Source organism: Neodiprion fabricii, chromosome 4 (genome assembly GCF_021155785.1).
Source record: "Neodiprion fabricii isolate iyNeoFabr1 chromosome 4, iyNeoFabr1.1, whole genome shotgun sequence".
NCBI lineage: Eukaryota > Metazoa > Arthropoda > Insecta > Hymenoptera > Diprionidae > Neodiprion > Neodiprion fabricii.
Genome location: NC_060242.1, coordinates 8561378 through 8576228, shown reverse-complemented (window position 1 = coordinate 8576228; position 14851 = coordinate 8561378). Strand labels below are relative to the sequence as shown.

Genomic DNA, 14851 nt, shown 5'->3' with positions numbered 1-14851 from the left:
AATTCACTTTTCATTGAAGAGTATAAAAAATATTTTTTTTCTTAAGGGTGATTCCGTACATTCTTTTTTTCAGAAATTATTTGTCAATTTATTATCAGCGAAGTATAAACGATCGCTTCCAAATTAAGAAATATTTTCCACCTTTTTCAACGAAAAATCAATCTCGAGACTAGAATATCGTTGAAGATGTGATAGAATCAACAACTTTCCAACAGCGTCCCGATATTTCTTCTCCTGCAAGCTACATATTTTTACCAAAACATTTATACCAAAGAAATTGAGAAAATCCCCCAAGTGCAAGTGGTTGAATTTAAAAATGCGAAATATATTAACGAGAAGGTGGGTTCCACGAGAGCTAGAAAGTGGCGAAGTTGAAGAGGCAAAGAAGATAAAAAGCCAACATTTTCGCGTAATGAACGTAAAAAAGTGGTCGACAAGTTCACAGACTCCGTTTAATTTTATATGTATATATGCACGATGTGCAGGGAAAGGCATATATGGATATCTTACACTCAGTTATTTTCGAATACCCGTTACTGATGGCGACATAATTACGGGAGGGTAGACTTTTAATTCTCTCGGTTCACGGGCGCAGTTGTTTTTTTTCCCGCCTTTTTTTACTGCGGTTCCATTGATCGGCGCCACGCTGCAACACCGAGACGCGGACAAAGTGCGAGAAAGTGCTGTATAGTGCCCGGTTACGATACTAATGAGCCATCGAATATTCATCGAGGAGGCTGAATCAAGTTAACGTGGGGAATAGGGGGTCGATTGTCGGGGTGCAGCTCCGCTACCTTTCACCTAGTTTCTCTCGTCCGAGGTATAGATTGTATGAGGTTAGGTTTCCTCGGGTTAGGTTAAGGCTGACGCGCATAGTTTTCCGTCAAGGGGATCACCGCCGAGTTAAATTACTACCCTCATATCGCGCGTATATTTCCCACATGACGGAGGCTCTGGCTGTCCGTCTCTACCCCTTCTCACACCCTCCTCTCCACCTCCCTGTAACTCACTACGCCAATTACATTAACGCACAGCAGTACGTCCCGAGAGGTTCAAACTCGTTGTCAATTTCAAATTATGGTTGCACACCAAACTGGTTCCTATACCTATATTCCACACGGAGATGAGCAGAATTCATTCGTGCATCGAATTAATTAAATTTTTATCATCGAGTCTAATTTCAGGGAAATTCAGATGAGGTTGAAAATTCTATTGTTATTACAAGCATTCATTATTGCAGATTACATTGGATTACAAACGTATGTCTTTTAGTCACGTTCATGCGAGAGCCAATGCAGCCAATGTAGCGTTAGATCAGTCATAAACTATAAAACTAACAAGAGGGATAGGTGCGTCTACCTTCTCTGGATGAACTTATTTGTCGATAAGGTAGAAACTGTTTTATCTGCAATCTATAATATGGGAAGATTTACTCTTCTTGAAATCTATGAACGAGTGATTATCCAAATCTGGAAGTTTCGTAGGATCGTCTAATAAATTTACTTGAAATTAGGCATTTCGGGGTTGAAAAAAACGTTCGAAAAGCGTCCCTGAGGCTCTGATCTCTACTTACGTTTGGTTGAGGAATTTTGATGATATCGCGAATGTGTGACATCGCACATACCGAAGCTTAATCGGCCCATAGTTCATGGTTGGAGACGTTACTTCGTGGTGTATCAACTGTTCAACTGTTTTGAAATGCAATGGGCCAAAGTTCTCGGATGAACTATTCGCCAAGAGACGCGACATACCTGATAGGTCTACCAGAATCCCGAGTTGGGAGTTTAATGTGTAATCCCACTGTACAAATCCGTAACGGATCTACATCAGTAAATCATTCACAAGTGCACCGGTCGAATTATGAAATGATCTGACTGCTGATGATGAAGAATATTCCAGCATTAGCCTCATGGTTTTTAACCTTGTACTATTATCGAATTTTCCGATAAACGAGCAAAATTACACATAACGATTAGGATTTGCGCTGAGGATATGGAAAATGCAATTTCAAAAAATTCCGTAAGCCAGATCTACGACTTTCTGTAATTATTCTTATCGCTCCTGTATGTCTGGTTGTGAAAATTCCTTGACAAAGAACTGCATTTAGTATTAAATGTGCGACTTTTGGACAAGAATTCGCACTACGATTGGACGAAAAACTTTCGACAAACTCTTATAACGTACTGGAAGGTAAACCCTTAAAGATTTTACGGAGCTTTTGATGGCCCAAGTGATTAATTACATGTAATATATATTACTGGGTGTAAAATGCGAAGAGGCGAGTGTGCCTCTCGCGAAATATAAAAGATTTTATTTTCCCACCTCTGGTGAGATCATGTCTCTGGTTATTTATTTATTTATCCACGTTCCATCTCTCTCGGGGATCCTAAAATTCTCACTTACGAATTCCATGTTTCCTGCAGCAAAGCAAACTGCTTGAAACGTTTAACGCGTGCCGCTTTCCCCCCTGTCCCGAACTCCTCCCACACACAGCATCTTTCCAACTTCTCTTTGATTTATAACGAAAGTTTTACAGCTTGGAAGTTCCTTCCTTGGCAGTTGGCCCTAGAGTCGCTAAGCAGTTCCCGCTGTGTTTTTACTCCTGGGTTACAAGTAGGCCGCCTGTATCTACCTCGAAACTTATAACTCCATGAGCTATTAGCAGAGCGTGATACTTACAATTAATGCGGGAAGACAGTTAGAGACATCGGATATTAAAAGGAAGTACCGTGTACTTACCGTTGACTTCCTTACCAGAGACTAATGGCAGTGCAGTTCGTATCTGCCAAACTTTCAATCAGTCGTAGAACGATGGTGATTTAAGGGTGGATAATGTTCTCGTTTATGGCAGCGTATAACGATAAATCAAGATATTTGAGTATCAAGTACATTGAGTAGAAAAAACATTTTTAAATCTGAAACACCCGTGTACCGGTCTCCTTACAGAAAAGGGGTTGCTATGCAAAACATGAGCCGCCTAAAAAACAGAAATCGTAAATCGGAACACTGATAACTCGTGTTAAAACAAAAAAAGAAGAAATGGAAAATATAGAAAATCTATAAAGTTGAATCAGACATCTATATTTTTGTGCACCGATTTATGTAAAATGATTCGTTACTTTATACAAACGACGAAAGTACCAAGTACAAAATCATCTATTGAAAATATTAAATACTTCGAAACATACAACTCAATGTAGGTACTTGTGATTGAGCAGCCCTGGAGTCGGCGCCTATGTATATGATGCTATTTTTTATACAATCTGTTTTCACATTAAAAGAATGGATAAAAGCATAATGGAGTGCATACAAATAATGAATTGACGCCGATACTCATCAGCATCGCAAAGATGATCGGTAATGTTTTTATAGCAATTTTTATCCAAATCAGTGATACCATGAATATTGAAACATTCTTTCTCGATTTTAGAAGTGAAATATCTTAGGTACTTGGAATGCGGATCCTCAAAATTATCCGCGTTATTGTTACCAAGCATACTTTTGATCTTAACACACATTAAAACATAAAATATCCCAGTCTTTCCGATTCTGGCCCCAAAAATGGGGGTTCCTATTTGAAAATTCAACGTAGATCTCAAAATGATCTTGAAGATGAGGTTCAAGGTCAAATCAAAGGTGACCATTGTATCCCTTGTTAAAAATTACTTGAGATTTAACGTTGGTAATTTGTTTTTCACCAAATCCTGTGAGATTTCTAGGGGTTGCCATGCTTTTGACTCACCCTGTATACGTGTATAAAGCGTTTCGAACAGCGAAATTCAAGGACTCCCGAGCGGCAGAGATATTCAAGCTCTGGTGCTTGCGTTTTACACAAGAGCTTTCGGGATTGCTCATACACTACGCCTTTCGCACGATCAGAGGTGAGCATGCTGCAGAAAAGTTGTGCGATTCAAAGAGATCACGGAGCCAGCATCGTGCAGCAGTGCACTTTGACAAAGGGATGCAAAGGTAATAGCGATTCAGTGAGTATACAAAACGTTGTCCGTATCTTGTAGCGCTGTTTGCAAATTCACATATGACATCGTTTCTGAAGTGTTTTTACGTATGTATCTACATACATGCAACATATACCCACTTACACGGCAAAGCTGATAAAATATGAAGTTGAATACCCGAATACGTAGAATTTGCTTTTTTTCCATGGTGATAAAGAAATTCCATTGACTTATATCAACTGCTATAATAAGCATTACAGGTTATTACAAACATTTCATAAAATTATCAGTATAATTCCAGGTTCATACCATTACATAACACTTTTTTCTATATATTTGTGTCTACAAACTTTTGAACACATTTTTCTACAACGGTAAATTTATAGTCTCTTCTAAGTTCGCGATTCTTCAGGAATATAAGGTGATATCCACTGAAAATTTCATCAAATAAGTGAAGCCTAACTGCAGGTTGGAAAGTTCTTACGTGACGAACGTCACGTGTAACAGTTACACTTCCAACTGTCCAAATATCATGTTACGAAAAGAAAATGGAATCAAAGCATTAACTAGACCTCGGAGCCGCAGAGTGATCGTGTCATTTAATTTAGCCGTCCATCCCCGGCGTTCCTGATCCCTGCTTCGTAAATAGAATTAATTTTCCAGACTGGTTGAGCAGAAAAAAGTTCCCCCCGAGCACTAACGCCGTTTTTTAATTATAACAACGGGCACCTCGAACTTCTACATCGGTGGTCTTGTTTTACGCTAACTATGCTTATACACTATGTATGTGATAGTGCATGAATGTATTATAATATCAATACGACCCCCCAGAGGCATTGTCTTATACACACATATATATATTTATATATATATTACATTATAAGTATACGAGAATGTATATGCATGTATATAATATACGTGCGTGTCTGCAGCTTGGATGAGAAAACAACAGATCTGCGCAGATTGCGAATTGGATTCGCGTGTACCAATATTGTCTGACACATTAATTTGACAGATTAACATATCATCTTGCCCCGGGCAGGAATGGAATAATTTAAACTACGTTACGTCTAGAGGGGGTGAATATTACTTCAGAAACGTACCTTTCCTTATTTCAACCATTATGGCCGCTGTTCCGATCCCAATTTTCATTACTGCGGACGATTTGATATTGCTTCTGGAATATAAAGATATATGAAATTACTAGCGTTGATCAAATTACAGGCATGTGAGTAACTGGACAAATTCGAGTTCCATTAAATTGTTATTCGCATTGGTTTGAAAGTTGATTAGTTCATTCAAGTTACCGTATATGCCGTACTACCAAATAAAAACAGCCGTCATGAGACTGATAAGATTTGAAGTGAGAAGTGGTTTATATGGTCGAATTATAGTTGCACAAATTTAAACTGCTTGAATAATTTTACATCGCGAAGTAAACCCAATACCGAACGGAAACTAGAAGACAAACAGAAACGTTGAAATAACCGAATGATAAATTATTTCATATTCATGACACGACTTTCGTTGAAAACAAAAAATTCGAGAGAATGAATGTCGGTGATAAAAAAACTTATTAGCTCAATAATTTAATTCGTTAATCGTTTAGCCAATTTCTGTAATAGTAACTTGATTAAAATACTGATTAATGTAACTGAATATCGGTAAGGGAATTGGTCAAGATTTAGTTGTACAAAAATTAACTTAAATCGAATCAATATCTGTCACACGTCGAAAATATCAATGATTCAATTAAATCAACGAATTCCTTTTTATACGTGCCGCATATTATCAGCTCACTTCAACTCAATCACATATTGAGAATAATTGACTATAAAGGTTTACGCGCAATATCAGCAAAGTTTTAACGTATCGTTCATAAACCAATTGCATCAATAACTCGTCATTGCACAACTTCGTTGCTTCGGGTTTTTATATTCCAATGTTCTTTTCAAATATAATTAATTTCCGTATCACTTGAATTCCTTTGAGTTAGGTTAGGTTAGGTTAGGTTAGAAAGTGAGGTTATGCGATATTACAAAAGTGAAAAGCAAGCTGTAACGGGAGAGCGAATTCATAATGCAGTCGCAAAGGCTGTTTTCTCCGGCATTTATTTCCTCCTGATTTGTCCGCTAAGCCCCAACACGACCGAGCTGTAAATATTCGCTTGAATAAACTAAGCCCGACCACAATGTCTGGTGGTTAGGGTTGGGCATAAATATTCATACTGTGTGAAAAATAACGCTGGATCGTAAGGCACTTTCTTCATTATGTAGTATGCGCGTATTTTTGTTGCGTTATTTTAATGGCTCTTTTAAGCTACGGTGTAGTACAAGAATGTAGTAAAACTCGAATATCCGTTATCGCGGTTACCCGGAAAAAAATTTGACAATCAACGTGTTTCAATTATCTCAAGCATGGACGAGAAAAGAAAAAATCTCTGCCAGTAGTTTTAGGTTTGTTAAATTATACTAAAATCGCTTTGTACGAGTATTTTTGAAATCGAGTATTTCACAGGACTTCTTTCATATTTGAAATTTTTTATATTACGTCATTATATCTTTTGTTTTGAAAAAGACGGAAGAGCGTGTATTTTTTTTTTACCGTATCCAGGCTTGAAACGTGAAAATATGGTTAGAAACGTTGAAATTGAATAAAAGTTCAATAAAGAGCAAAAGGCTGCTAGCGGAGAAAAATATTTTTTCGATGCTTTTTTGGGTTCGAGTATAAATTTGTAAACTAAAGGCAAAAGGTCTTATGTGGTGATAGATACGATGGTGATCGATACGACAGAACCAAAAGGGTTCTGATGAAATTGAAGGTATGATCTACCAGAGTAATTGTATAAGGACATAACCGCCAGAAATTATTATTACTATTCCCATCGTTTCTGTATTTTTTGTATTGTATTTTTGATGTTTATGATCTTATGCCATTAGACACGCGATACAGTATGTATTATAATTAATGTTGGAAAAAATTTCTACCGAGAAAATTTCAGTCTCGCATCAGAGTTTTCAGCGATACGTTACACGAATTGCCAAAGCTTAATTCAATACCGAAACTAAAATCATTCAGAAAATTTTGAACGATTCATCTCCAGGAACATTATCCTTGCGATTTTTTCCTTTCATTTCGAACAACTTTTACAATAGAGAAAATTTTACCAAGTTTTTAACGAAATTTGTGTCAAGATCTTACGGCATTTCGTGATATTTTTATTGGTAATATATTCAAGTAACGATTGGATAATTTAAGAATAACCGATTACAAAAATCCACTTTAAAGAAATTTAAATTTGATTTTTTAACCGGTAGGAATTCGATGCATCGCGACGTCGCCGCAGTCTTGTCTTACGGTAAATTAAATTTACGTACAATGGGCTCGTGAGATGACTTTCAACTTTTTATCCGAGTGTCTATTCTCTCTCTTCGTTAACCTGCCTGCGCCAAAAAACCCCGCGAAGTATGAATTTTTCGTGAAAAAAATTTCAGGAGGTATATATATGTATATATATGAAGAGCTGAGTAATGAGATTATTCCTTGGGTGCTTTATCGACCGAGAGTCGTAACTTTGATGCTCGTTAAATACTCCGACCTTTAACAAAAACACAATCTTACTTAAGCATAACTTTACGCTTGAAAATTTCTTCAGGAAAAAAGATTTATGTGGCATGTACTTGTTATTCACTACCGAGAAGAATGAGCGTCATCAATTATTAGAGTAGTAACAATAATACATGGATGCTTAATAATGATGATGATAGCGATAATGATGAGACAAAGAAAAATTGGCGAGACAGATGAATGGCTGGATGATATATTGTAACACCGAGCTCTTCAACTTTTTCCCTGTTTTCTCTGTTCCCGCGTTCCACAAATTGCTTTGCTTGTCCTTCAAAATTTTTCAAAGAAGCGTGGTTTCTTTTTGGACAGGAAATCTGGATCAAAGTAATTTTTTGTTGGTTAATGGGACAGCTGAATTCGAAGTAGACCTGAATAGTTTCGAACTGCAAATTTCCAAGACGTTTTTGTATGGCGATTGGAACAAAAAATCTCTGATAAACCACAATGAAAAGATAATAGTTGGAAGTTTGGTTTTTATTATCGATATTATAGTATTCTGGATTTTTAAACACTCTGCTCGAATTCAAGGTTTTGAAAAACATGTATTTACACAGTTTTTGGAAAATAGATTACAATGTTGAATTACAAGTCTGCCAATTTAGATTTGCCGTTTCGAATTTAATGTTTTCAACTTTGAGTTCGGACAAATTATGAATCGATATCTTTAGGTATCACGGGTATATGATTTTCATGAAATCCGAAAACTTATTTATTCGTTATCACTTTTTACACCAGCCAAATTCGTTTGGCCATTTATAGCCTCAGATTTAGATTCACTTTGATTGAAATCGGGCTGCGAGTTTCTTAAATAATAAATTCGGTAGGGGGTTTCAAAATGCTTATTAGTACTAGGAATAGATTAATGTACCGGGGAAAAACTTAGTCAATAGAAAATGGATTTTTATATTGAATGTTAACAGGTTGAAAATAAACAGGAAGGAAAAAGACGAAACAAAGAAGATGGAATAACGAGAAAAACTTGCCAACTAATTATTGAGCAATCGTTTTCTAATTAATTTACAGTATTGATTATGATTAACGAATGCTGGCAATATCGAATCCACTTCTGATGGGAAAGAAATCTATTTCAGTGACTTGGTAGAAAATAGCATTTTCACAAAAATAGCTCCTAGAGTGACATTGAATAAATTAACTGAATTTTCAGTCATTGTCAAGAGATTTAAAATGAATTATCAATATCTGTGTTTTCGTTTATCATTCCAGTTCCTTTAATTTTACATTTTTCAAGATATCTTCGAAAATAACGATTACGATTATTGATAAGTTTGTAGTAACGTTATGTAGTAAAATGTATCAATTTTCGACCAACCAACCTCTTGCACCTCATAAAAAATTGTACGAGAGATACGTGACGTACAACAAAGAAAGGTCAACGTACGAAAAACATTAAGAATGGAATCGCCACCGTGAAGAGCAATAAGTTTTCCGACAATTTAAGGGTGAATTTAGCTGTGGTTCGTTTACTGCTGGCCATAGATTGGGTGTCAATATCCACATTGTTGTGAGCACATGCTGCCACCAAATTTCTCGCAGCATGTTATCGACGTTGATTGAAAGCAAGGCCTGCCATGTAATCAGAAAGAAGCGGAAGCTATTTTCTCCGAAAAAAAGTTCAAGAATTCGTGACCGTTTGCTGACAGAAAGTGAAAATTTTCTTAGACGGCAAGAAGCTCTGCACGAGAATTTAGTGACATTGTTTCAACGATCGAAAAGGTACTCCATCAAAGAACCCCGCAGAATCCTTGTGGAAATTGGCTGTCAAAAGTTCTTACGGACACAAATCCCAAAAATCAGTAGTTTCCGAGATACAGGCTTCGGAAGAAAGATGCTTAGATTTTTTTGATATCTTATGGATTCCGTGATTTTCATGAATTCCAAAGCTTTGAAGATAGTCGAAATCTAATGAATCACTCAAAAAATTGCACGGTCGATTCTCAAAGACAGGCAGGATGCTAGCTGTGATTGAGTTTTTTAGTATACATTTGATTTCAAGTCTTCCATGAAGCTTCGTAATCCTTGGATATAAAAAAATCCATGCACTCCCGTACCCAAGCCTACATCCGTGAAACTATTGATTTTTGGGACTTGCGTCCTTTGGGACTTTGGGCCGATTTTCATAAGGATTCTGCGGGGTCCCGTGCATCTCTATGAAGTAAGCGACAGATATTTGAGTTGTTTCTGTGACTATATATTTCGTAAAGAATGATACTTGCGGATCAATGTAATGATTAAGGAACATCGTGGTTGAGGTCGGGTATGCACGAATCATTGACCGGATTGATCATCGTGAAAGGGCCAATCGTATCGCGTGCACGGGCAGCGCAAGCTCTCATATTTTTGCGTACATACGGGCGTTGCGAGACCTGTTATAAAGCGGGGGGGAAAACGAGATAACATTAATTGCGGGCTAAAAGCTCGTGAAATTCGAGCATATCGTGTAACGTGAAAAAATAATGACTCCCGTATCGCGTTAAGGGGTGAAAGCTAGTCGCGGTGTTAAAGGACCATGCATCTCTGCCTCGCCTCCACGTTTGTGGACACACGCTTGCATTACGCGATCCCGTAATGAAAGGCAAGCTTGCAAAATTCATTGTTGCACTAGATTATATAGCCGGGGTGTTCCAACTCACTTCGATGAGGGCGTGGTCTTCATGGCTTGAGATCTTTCATACTTTTTTTTTATGGATGTATACAGAGCGATTATCCTTCGACGGAATATTCCGTCGTCTGCTGCAGTTCAATGCGCATGCGCTATAATAAGAGAGCAGTTGTTTGCCAGGTTGACCAACCGTCATGAACGTAACCTCAAAAATTTTGACAGAGTTGTCGCTGGCAGTTGTGTTCAACAGCAAGCGGCGAACTGTTGTCTGAATTTGTGACGGTTGGTCACCTTGGCAAACAACTGCTCTCTTATTATAGCGCATGCGCAGTAAACTCTAACAGACGACGGACAATTCGTTCGATAGATAATCACTCTGTATATAGTACCAATCGAAGTAGGCTTTCAGAAATTTTTGTCGGATCGTGAAAGAATTTGTGCATTATTCAAATTAAAAACGTGTTACGGTAAAATACCGAAAAGCCATGATTTATAAGCACGTTTGAAATACCATTTAATTTTCGATCTTGACTATTTTTTACTTGATTGTTTCATGGAAGAAAACTTTATTTTGAAGAGATGGAAAACTTTCACGAGTATTCTTATTATGCTGAGTGCAAATGTCAAACTTTTTCCGCGTTGAAAACCCGAAAAAAACTTTCACATGTCAACTTAAAGCAGTGCCAGTTTATACACATTAAAAGTTTACGATAAAAGTGAAATATCAAAGGTCATATTTCGGCTGTTTTGGTTGGAAAAAAATGTTTTATATGATCAGATAAATTTCTATGAAATCATGTCTAGAATTTAACCTGATAAAATTATATAAGATTATACGTGTATAATTTTACATAATTTTGTATGACTTTATAGAAGTTTGAATGAATTTGAATAATTTTATCCAACTTCATAAAATTTTATAATGTCATACAAAACTTTTACAGAAATTACATAATTTTATGCAATTTCATAAATTGAGATAAAATATTATGAAATTATATAAGAATGCATCAAATTATACAAAATTATGTCAAATTGTATATGTTCATATAAGCTAATGATTATTGCATGTTATCACTGATTTGAAATATTCAAAACCACTTTTGATATTCGTTTATCGTTATGTTTACAACGAAAATGAAAAATGAAATTATTACAATGAAAAATTCTCGTTACTTTAATTTTAATATTCTCTAAATTTTGATGGTTAATTTTAAATTCATGTTTAATTCAATTTAATGATTGTAATATTATATTTTAGGTGGCGGCTCCATGTCTAAGGCCGCATTTTACGCACTAGTTGCATAATATAAGATTCCCGGATGGGCAGAAATTCGACATCAACGTAGAAAGTTTAAACATTAAGGGTGAGTGATTTAATTATTGATATATATATATACATATATAAAGATAGAAAACAATCAAATGAATGTAAAACTTAGACATGCGTTTGACAGTGACACGATAAAAAATGATTAGTAAAAAGACATGGAAAATGGAGTAAATTCAAAATTCTGCGAGCAAATAGAATCACCTCACAATTAAATGGAAGTGCGCAGTCGGCGCGTTGCCTGAGGATTTTCCAGCCATCCGACCCCCAAGGTTTGATGGGAGACAAAGTACCTAATTTCAGCATTTCGGCGAGGTTATCGTCATTAGGTGCTTCCTCAGACACGCTTTAGTGTTTGCCTACCGCCGTGCCAGCGATCTGGCTCCAGAGTTTCGGAGCTCTAGATTAGTTCGAGAGTCAGATTCAGTTTTGAAGACGTAGGTCAGTGCTTTAGATTGCCCTGAATATTTGAGGCCGAGGAATAGGACCTCGGCCCATCAGAGATTCTCTCGTCAAATTGCTCCTCAAATATTCTCCATCTCGTTTACATTTTGATACACCATTAAGGATACACGGGACGTACAATCGGGTCAAAAAGTGGCGAAAGAAAAGAAAAAAAAAAAAGTCACGTCTAAAAAAGCGGTTCAAGAAGCCTCACCACGGCTAATCCACTTACATCTGATGTCATTTTTTCATCAAAAAACTTATAACGAGTGTCTGAACCTGATGAAAACTAGCAACAATGTGTATCTTGCTGAATCATAAGTTTGTCGAAGCTGAAAAAAAAATTAAAAATCTGTCACAGATATTCACTCGTGCGTAAAACAATATATTTTTCGTTAGAATTCGAAAAATTAGATCAATTTTCTAGTAAAAAAAAAAAAAAAATGTGAGTAAAAATTATATGTGTCTAATGGAAATTTAAACTCGTAATCATTACTATGAATTAAAACGTGATTGAGAGATTCCAATCATCCTTCTGAACATTATTATTTCGTAATCAGTTGCGGAGACGAGAAATTAATAACATTGGGGTGATGATAGAATCGACACCCAAAGCCCGAACAAAAGAAAATCACATTGCAATATTGTATGGCTATAAAACTCATGAACGTAGGGTGAATAATCTGTGGGCCAACAAAATGTGTGTACAAAGGTACGAATATTGATCGATAACTTGGGTGGAGCTTTGGTTTCGTTACACCCAGCGAAAATTTTCCATTCCGGTAAATCGGAAGCTTAACTCATCGGACAATTTCCCCCGAAAATTTCGTCTGTAATTGACTTGATAATTTTTATAAAAATTAAGCAACGAACGAAATAAAAACGAAAAAAAAACCATTATTATACGAAGCGCTTAGATTTTCTGAATCAAAACACAGCGTTTTCGAATGTTATCAAAAAATGTAGGATTCTCATTCTTACCTTACCGTTTTAAATGAAAAATGTTTAATCCGAGATGTCTGTTGAATCGGAGTCAACTTGTCGACAGTCATTGTAGTTAGCCTCGCGGCTTAGAAATGGACGAGATATTGAATTTCCGGTAGGCAAAGTCACCCTGTAGGTGTATCGATACACGTCGGTGCATCAAAGGAACTTGAGTTGCGTCGGTTCTCGGGCTGCCTTTCATGCTCTGAAGCTGAATCTACTAGCTGGATCATGTCGGTTTTGTCGACTGTAGAACTGGGTCAGGCTTTGCCTTGCATATGCATTGAATGCGACTAAATCCAGAATTATTGAAGGTATGCGTCGTACGAAAAATGAAACCAACAAACCTACAGCTCATCCATTGTATAATAATTGATTTATAAAAAAGTTTAATTTAGGTAAGGTGCAATGAATCTTTTTTTTTACGCGAAAAGCGTTAGCTGTTTATGGATAATAATTATAAAATTCGTATGCAAGAATTTTGAACTCAGAAATTGGATTAAAAGAAGAGAGACAGGGAGAAAAAAAAAATACCTTAACTACGAGTCTGGTCTTTTTACTTCAGATTTTTCGGTGTTCTCTTGTTCGTACTTTCTTTTACATCTTTATTTTAGCAATGTAAATCTGCGGATTGTGCAAAGTCTTACGTGGAATGAAAAATTTGTACCCCGTAACATATGACTGAAAATTACGAAAAAAAAAAAAAAAACTCTTCGAAACGTGTAATTTCGGTGTAGAAAGTTGTGTTCTTCAAAGTGTATTGAATTGTCCTGAAACATGTTGAAGTAAGCGTTCGATGTTTCAAAATGAAAAATGGAAATGGGTCGTAAAGCTTGTTCGAACGTCGGATATATGAAAACGTAATTCTGTCCAAACTTAAGTCAAATCAGTTGAACGGTTCATTTGGAATCCTGCCTACAAAAACCATATGAATAAAAATAGCGGGAAAAATTCTCGGAACATATTTCAAGTTTCACTGAATAATCTTGAAAGAATGTAGAAATTACGGTTCCGCCAAAAGTTTGAACCATCTCAATCCCAAAACGATGTACAAAAAAGGTCTGACAAGATCACCGGAACATCAGCTAGATGTAGATCATTTTTTCCAAAATTTCGTAAAAACCGGTCAAGCGATTTCTTTGTTATTGTACCTATTCGTCAAAATCCAACACACATGCGTGCGTACATGTAGCCGTTTCCAAAGACATTTGCAAACGATTTGTCAGGTGACAAAATGTGGTTTCAGAATGTTCTCTGAACTACAATGTTTTTTTGGAAAGGAACTCGTATTAAGCGTTACGTTTACGAACGTAGGTCCTCAAAAAGGACTTACGCGGTATTGATGGTTGAAGAAAAGGATCCTGTGCACTCTGTAAGGACACGTATTCCCGCAATGGGTAAAAATGAGAACCACTCTTAGTGTCAATGGTCGTCAAGGATACGTTGAGAGTCTGCAGCATTGCATCCTGGTTAGTTACCACGTTCGTGTACGACTGCAGAGATGATCGTTCTCATTCGAGCTCGCAAAAACAACCATGTATATGGTATTCCATGACAAATTGGGCAGTCTGTGCACCTAGCCGTTAATTTTTTTCGTCCAACAGGAGAAATTAATGAATAGATTAAAAAAATTTTTTGAAATTCAGATTTATTCAATAACCGTTTCTGCTTTTCACATGAACATTTTCTTCCGATGTTATTTTCAGATCTCCATACCTGAGCATTTACGCGCTTGTGTAAATGGAGTTATATATTTTTTACAACAGTCTTCTTATAATGGAAAGTTATTACTCGAGACTTCGCATTACAGTTTGTCCCGTGTATTTTTGTGCTTACATTATACTTATTCTCAATTTCACCTAATTACTTATTCTAAACTTTTATTTTCAT

General features: G+C 36.4%; 1 protein-coding gene across 6 annotated transcripts in view; it reads right to left on the bottom strand.

Moving 5' to 3' along the window:
• Nucleotides 1-14851, bottom strand: part of LOC124179789 (protein artichoke-like) — a 263799-nt gene that overhangs the window by 115766 nt on the left and 133182 nt on the right. For 5 of the 6 annotated variants that reach the window (XM_046564532.1, XM_046564533.1, XM_046564531.1 and 2 more), the window contains exon 2: nucleotides 5060-5133. The exons of the other annotated variant lie outside the window; for it this stretch is intronic. The gene's annotated coding sequence lies outside the window, so the exon portion shown is untranslated. The remainder of the gene's footprint in view (nucleotides 1-5059; nucleotides 5134-14851) is intronic. 6 annotated transcript variants of the gene reach the window in all.